Here is a 7635-nt window from a genome sequence, read left to right as displayed (position 1 = left end):
ACTAATATAACTATGCTTTCATAAGAACATACTACATATAACTTATAGAATCTTATGATGCTCTAATAACTTATTTGTACTTTATAATTCAATCCGAAAGGTATAATCCAATCATTCATGAATAACAAAAACAATCTCTTTAAAGATGATCAATATCAAAAAACTTATATTTTGCATCGATAATTAATATATATTTAAACAATCATTTAAAAATAATATAATACAAAGTTTTATTAGTAAACCTTATAAACCCATCGATATTCAACAATATAACTTAATAATTTGATCAGACTTAAAACAAAAAATAATAATAATCATAACTCAAAAAAAATTGAAGTTCCTTATCAATTTAAATTGTGCTCTATAAATCCAAAATCCATGCTAAGATAAAAAAAAATTCACCATCCAAAGCAATAGATTGTAGTTTCCATCTTGGTATTGAGCCTTTTAATGTATGCTCAAACCTTTCATTCAAAGTAATACTCTTTTACGAACTTTAATAAGAAGTAAAACAAGTTAATTAAAATAATCTCAAATTATTTTAACTTGATTGAGAATTAATCTAGATATAAAACACAAAGTAGATAAAACCTTCCTACAAAGAGTTGCAAACAGCAGCAGGCAAAAGGCAACAAATAATGGAGAATTAGGGAAGTAAGAGTTCAATTTGAATAACAACCAACAATAATAAAAAGCCATTTGAAGAAGAAAAGGAGTCAACAAAATAGAAAAATAAGAGTAATTGTAATGCCCCACTAAATTTATTTCTGTTTCCGTAAACATCTGACATAAATGAGTCTCTACTTCAGTGGCTAAGTATTCTGGGTGTGTGTGTGAGTTCTTGGGTTCAAGTCTCACCTTTGCCAAATTTTGTTATTTTTTATCCAAGCCTTACTCCAAATTTTGTTAAATTTTATCCAAGCCTTACCCTTGTTAAGTTGGCTTTTATAAATTTGTCTATTAATCCATATCAGAATGAGCTTGCTAGTTCGAGTGGTAAAGGAGTTAGTATGTTAAAGGTCCTGTGTTCGAATCCTTGCGCTAGCGTGGGTATTAATTTTTGCTCAGTTGATTGATAAAGTTTCGGTTAAGCTAAAAGTTTGAAGAGGTTGTGAGATAGTGGGTTAGTGGGAGAAAATCAAAGGATATGTTGTCACATCTTTGATTTTATTTTTCTTTTTTAAATTTTCAATTAGTTTCTCTCTCTTCCAAAATCAATCTGACATTAGTTTCCCTGTCTCACTGCCATTTTTCTTTTCCTCTTCTTTCTTGCAATTTTGTTTCTTTTTGTCTACTATTGTATCTTTGTTTCTCATTATTTCAGTGTTCATCGCACGATTCTGGTAAGTGAGACTTTGATATTCTGTAACTTGTGATTTCCAAAACACTGGTTGGGTTATACTTTTGTTTTGGCGAATAGTGAGTTGATGAGGGTTTGATTTCTTCATTTTTGGTGGTATAAGAGAAAGTGGTGAGCAGTGAAGTTACATTCGGGTAGCCTAAATTGCACTAGGGTCTATTCGTGTCATCGGTAAGTCATGTGCATTATTTTGAGTTATGTGTCAATTCGTAATTGACAGCTAATTGGGCAATTGGATCCTATTTCTTAGGTTTTGAAGGCCTCGAGAGTGGTTTCGTATAAAAAATCGTACCAGGTGTGTTCCCAAAATGCAAAAAAATAGAGTTTCGGTGAAAGCCAAAAATGCTTACTATTTACACCACACGGGCATGTGGTTGCCCATACAGTTGGCCGTGTACGAGACACGACTGTGTTTGACGAAGATGCGGCCATACATAAGACACGACCATGTAATAGTGTGCATGGTCATACGGGCTAGGCCAAGTTGGACGTGTAGGGCCACATAAGCATGCCACACGGGCGTGTGGGTTTTTAGGCCAGGCTGTGTGGGCCATAGGGTAATGCCAAACAGGGTGTATGGGCCACACAAGCGTGTGGGCCCACATGGGAAAGCCATACGGGCATGTAGGCCCATAATTCTGAAATTTTCCGTAGGGTCGCTCCGATCGACTTTGGGCCTACTGTAAGGTCGGTAAGGGCTAACCAATCCCTAAAACTATGTAATCTGTTAGCATGATATTCTGCTTTGAATATGTCACTGTTATGCATATTTGATTATTCTGATGTATATATGTATTTGATATCTGTATTGTGTGACATCTCTAATTTGACCCTAGTCGGAAAGTGGTTTTGGGACCACAAAATCGAGTCATAAAAATAATTAACTGTTAAATTCTATGTTTATTATATGTGTAAATGCATGTGTGAAAGTTTCATGCTTTGATTTTGTCATTTGTATGTAAAATTTATAAGATAGGACTCATGTGATAAAACTTGAAAGTGTGATAGGTAAATTTGTAAAGTGTCAAATAATGCATGAAATGTTAACATGAGGGATTTGCATGTCAAATATTCCTTTTTGTTTATAGTGGCCGGCCATGATGAGGAATTTATATTAAAAATAGACATAAATAATTACTTATGACGGTTGTATAATTTTATATTGTTAAGGAATAAAAAAAAAAGAAGAAACAAATAGCTCAGTGGAGAGAGGGAATGAGTTTTAAGTTTCATTTTTCTGTGCATGTTGATTTGGGGGAAAGGATAAAGCATATTCGGCCATTGTTGTTTTAGTTTGAAGCTCAAATTAGTTGGTATGTTAATGATCATTTTTGCTTATAATTTATATTTTTGGAACCTTAGGATCAAGAACTAGCATACCCATGTTGAAATTTGTGGAATGATTGTAGTTAATAGAAATTACTACGGTAGAAAATCTAAGTTCTTAATATTATTATGGTAGATTTTTAAAGTTGGAAGTGAAGTGAGATGATTTGCAAAGTCAATTCATGAAATTTCACATTGAGGATTATTATGGAAAATTTTAAAATATGGTGGATTAAATTGTTTATTTATGTGAAATTATCAATGTATAAAAAAAAATACGTCATTGACATATTTTGAAGTCTTTTATTTGAAAGAGTTTTGTTTGGGTGCTTGATGTTGAATTTGTGTTATTTTATAGAGTAAATTTTACTACATTTAAAAATTAAGGATTTAATTGAGTAAATTATAAATGAGAAGGATTTTATTATAAATTAAAGATATACATATACACGCTGTATATTAAGGGTTAAGTATTTGGCAATAGTGGGTTATGTGTTAATTGTGGAATTAACTTGGTGGATATGACGGATTAAATTGTATAGGATGTAAATGTTTTGGGGAAAATGTGTAAAAGTGTAAATAAGTAGCTAAATGTTTTGAATTAAATGGTATATGAATTTGAGATTAATATTTACATAGTCATTTTAGAAACGAGTAGAATGATAGTTTGATAATTTTTAATTATTAGTGTTTAATTAAGTACAATGATTAACTTAAGTGGGAGATAAATTAGTAATTAGTATTAAATTTCAAAGTGAGATTATAATAAAGGATTATTTAAATAAATAGTCCATTAATTTGATGAGTTTTGGTTAGTGGATAATTATGAGAGAATTATATATATATATATATGTAATATATGTTAAGTTATAATAAGAAAATGAAAATGATATGAAAGTAGGAATAAAATAAAAGAAACAAATAGAGTAGTGGGGAAAGAAAAGGAAAGAGAAACAAAATTAAAGCTTCATCTCTCGCATGCCGATTTGGGGAGAAAAAAAAGGTTAGCATCATTCGGCCTTTAAGTGCCATTTTGAAGCTTATTTCATTGGGATGATTTGATTATTTTCAATTAAATTTTATATTTTTGGAACCTTAAAATTTTGTAGTAGGTTACTCATGTGGAAATTTAGAGAAATTATGACTTTTGTGGAAGTTGCCATTCTTGAAAAAATTTACTACTTGAAGTTGTTTTGATAGAATTAGAGGTTAAATTGTTAATTTTGTGAAGTCTAGGGACTATTTTGGTGGATTGTTCTTTTTGCTGGAAATTTGAATTGAATTACTAGGTTTAGTGAGTAATTAAAATATTTTGTACCATGAGTTTTGTTAGTATTAGCTTGCAAGGAGTTTAATGCTATAAATTAAATTAGCATGGTGTTAAGTTATAAAATTCAAGAATTTAGGGATTGTTAATAAATTATATGTATATTTGGTTAATTATGGAAATGGTAAATTCAATGATTAATTAGTAAAGTAAATTGAAATGAAGTTTTGCCGAATGTGTTTATTGGTGTGTGAAAATTTGAATTGTAACGTTAAATCGTTAGTATGTGTTCTATGATTTCCTAATGTGAATTAAGGTAAATAATGTGGAGAAGGATGAGTTGAGTTGTAAAATTTATGTATATGAATTAGTGGTTAATGGACAATCGGTCAAAGTGGTTAATATGCATTTGATTCTTTTGTAAGTCTTAAGTTTTAAAACGGGATGAATATGATATTATGTTTTAAATATGTGAATGAGAACTTTACAGAGTAAATTGTATAAATCTGCTAGGGACAGCAGCAGTAGCGTATTTTGAAAAAATTACCATAAATTGTGGGAGTTGAGTTAAAAGTTGGATAAATTATGTAATTAAAACTTGACGCGTCTAGTTTTGTATAAAAGAAATCGTGTAAGTAAAGGGGTTGCCGATAATGAGATTTTCAAATTTGTGTGAGACAGAGTCAGAATGGCTCCGAAATCCTCTGTTCAGTATTTGGAAAATCATTATAAATCGTACAAAAATGATTATAAGATAAAATTTTATGCTTAGACTCCTTAATGAGTCTAGTTTCAAACAAAATAAACGAAAACATATTTTGAATTCTGTACAATGAGAAATTAAATTCTTAGTGAAGAGTAGTCAGAGTAGTCAAGCAGTAAAATAGGGGAAATTTTAAGAAAAATCTGGTATTGATTGGCCAAACCAAAAATTCTGAAAATTTTTTAGATAGAGGATATACGAGTCTATTTTCAGGGAAAATTAACGGCACATAATTTGGAATTTCGTAGCCCTAGTTACAAATAATTTAATGACTGTTGCTTAGGAAAACAGCTTGTAGAGAAATTGTGGTCATGTTGTAAACATGGATAAAACTTGTTTTAGTTGCTCATAAGCTATTGATTAAACCCATACGTTAATTCTAAATTGTGATATTATAAAATGATATATGAGTGTTAGATGGATCTTTGATATTAAAATTTGTGAAATTGTAAGTTTATAAGTATTCAAATATGAAATGATAGTATGGCTTGAAATTGAATTATTCATCGGAAAATGATAGATGTAGATTCACCAAGAGAAAGTGTATACATGAAAGTATATGTGGTATCCAAGTATATTTGGATAATTGTGATGTGAATACATGAAAATTTATATTTTGATTTAGGATTTTATGTGATGAATGTGAATGTGTATATATGAGATAAGGTAGAATGGCAAATGTGATGAATGTGAACTCAGATATATATGTGTGATAAGGCTGAATGGCCAATGTGATGAATGTGAACATGCGTATGTGTGATAAGGCCGAATGGCAAATGTGATGAATGTGAACCTGTATATATATGTGTGATAAGGCCGAATGGCCAATGTGATGAATGTGAACATGCGTATGTGTGATAAGGCCGAATGGCCAATGTGATGAATGTGAACATGCGTATGTGTGATAAGGCCGAATGGCCAATGTAATGAATGTGAACATGCATATATGAGATAAGGCCGAATGGCCAATGTGATGAATGTGAACATGTATATATGTGGTAAGGTCGAATGGCTAATGAGAAATGTGTATGAGATAGATATGAGGTAAAGCCGAATGGCTAATGCGAAACGTGTATGAGATGGATATGTGGTAAAGCCAAATGGCTAATGTGAGATATGTATGAGATGTGTATATATATATATTGTGGCCAAATGACAAACGGCGGAAGGTGTGTTTTATTAGATATTTGATAAGGTAAATGAATTACAAATATGATAGTCGATGTGAATGCTGTAACATGTGAATAAATATGCATGAAACTCTATGATGTAAACACAGGATTAAAGACCGGATGACCATATGTGGTGACTATGTGCAGGTTAAGATCCACTGACTTCGTGTGGAGATTTCATCGAGCTAAAGGTCTCGCCGATAATCCGAGTAGAGTTTAAAGCTATAAGACTTCATAATAAGAATTGCTTATAAATATATTCAATGCGAAAGGTTAAATAGGTATGTACTCCAAGTTTATATGTGAGCTTGATTTGAACTAAATCATAAGGTAGTTATGTGATGCATATGTGAGCAATCTATGAGACTATTCCTATGATTATGTGACATCGGATCGGTGTGAGGGTTATGTGAAATTATACAATATATCTATGTCACATGAGCTCACTTTTATGTGAAAGTTTATCGCCTATTATATATGATGGGATGTGCATATTCGGTAAAGGGATGGTATGCCCAAGGAAGAGTGAAATAAAATACGAACAACTATGTTATAATTTGATTGTTATCTGTTGATACTGCTTAAAACTTACTAAGCATTGTAATGCTTACCCGCTTACTTTGTTTCCTCTGTTTTATAGATCTCATTTGGAAGCTACAGTTCGGGGATCACAAGACAACTAGTCACACTATCACTATCCACCGCTTATTCTTGTTATGTTTTGAATTATTTTATGACATGTATAGAATAGACCAAAGGGTCAAGAATATTTTGGTTAATGTATATAAGCCATGCGAAAATGGCATCTTTTGAATGTGTACTTATAGAAGTTTAAATTTGTATCCCTGGCTGTCTTTAGTATTTATCTAAAGGAATGTTCTTTACTTCAAAAACAAAAAAATTTCAAGATTTTTACTGTTCTGATATGAGTTTCAAGTCCGGTAATGCCCCTTTACCTATTCCGGCGACGGATACGGGATAGGGGTTTTACATATTGAGCATGTAAGCATGATAGTTCTGAATATATATGTAACTGATTGGGGTGGGATTTGCATATGTGGAGGAAGCGTGTAATACCCTATACCCGGCCTAGATGTTATGGCTAAAATCTCTCGGTGTCACATGATAAGGTGCTTGAAAACCGTGCCATCTCGGTAAAACCATTATTCGTTTAAATACTTTTCTTTATCTCTTGTTAGCGTCTAAATCGTGTTACTCATTCAGTCGGTGGTTTTAAAACGTTATTCATTGCGGAAACTTTTAAAACAGTTTAAGTGATCATGTAATTCCTGATAAAACATTTCTTTCTTTGAAAACCAAGGTTTCATATGACTAGCAGTTTAAAATCCATAAAGTAAAGAAAAACAGAAACCCCAAAACCAACAAAAGTCCAAAAGTCCATTTTAGAACCCAAAAGTTTAACCAATAAAATTAAAGTGGAAATAAAACCAAAAATCGTATTTAAACCCATAACAGTCCAAAACCGTGCTCACCGTCGAGTTCTTTGCCGCACCGATCCATCTAGATCTGGGGATTACTTGTGCACATTTAAACAAAAGGGTGAGTTTACGTAAACTCGGTGTGTAATCCCACAGAAAAACAAACAATAGCAAATCATAATGCATAGTTAAAACAGTCCTGGGCCTAAGCCCTTTTAAGTATCAGTAACAGTTTGGGCCTTAGCCCATTTGAGTACAGTATCAAATATGTAGTATTCAGCAACAAAGTTCTAACCAACCAACCTCTA

The sequence above is a fragment of the Gossypium arboreum genome, chromosome 13, assembly GCF_025698485.1.
Source record: "Gossypium arboreum isolate Shixiya-1 chromosome 13, ASM2569848v2, whole genome shotgun sequence".
Lineage (NCBI taxonomy): Eukaryota > Viridiplantae > Streptophyta > Magnoliopsida > Malvales > Malvaceae > Gossypium > Gossypium arboreum.
This window is presented reverse-complemented; position numbering follows the sequence as displayed.